The sequence below is a fragment of the Etheostoma spectabile genome, chromosome 22, assembly GCF_008692095.1.
Source record: "Etheostoma spectabile isolate EspeVRDwgs_2016 chromosome 22, UIUC_Espe_1.0, whole genome shotgun sequence".
NCBI lineage: Eukaryota > Metazoa > Chordata > Actinopteri > Perciformes > Percidae > Etheostoma > Etheostoma spectabile.
The window spans coordinates 12138855-12139209 of record NC_045754.1 but is presented as its reverse complement, the minus strand read 5'-3'; positions in this window follow the sequence as shown (position 1 = coordinate 12139209).

Sequence of the window (355 nt, the reverse complement as noted above, 5' to 3'; positions counted from 1 at the left end):
GGGCATGTTCAAAATAATAGCAGTGTTGTGCTCAATTAGTGAGGGGATTGATTCTTAGAAGACACAGGTGTCAATTATGGCCCATATTTAAGGAAAGAAGGAAGCAAATGTTGCATATGCTGGTTTTAGAGCATTTCAATCTCAGCAAAACATTTTTTTTTGAGAAACAGCAGATTTTGATTAAAAAGTTGATTGGAGAGGGGATACCATATAAAGAAGTGCAGAAAATTATAGGCTTCTCAACCAAAATTATTTTAAATGCCTTGAAATGGCATCCAAAGCCTGAACGACGTGGAAAGAAACGGTCAAACTACCGTTCAAATGAATCGAAGAATAGCCAAAATGGCAAAGGCTC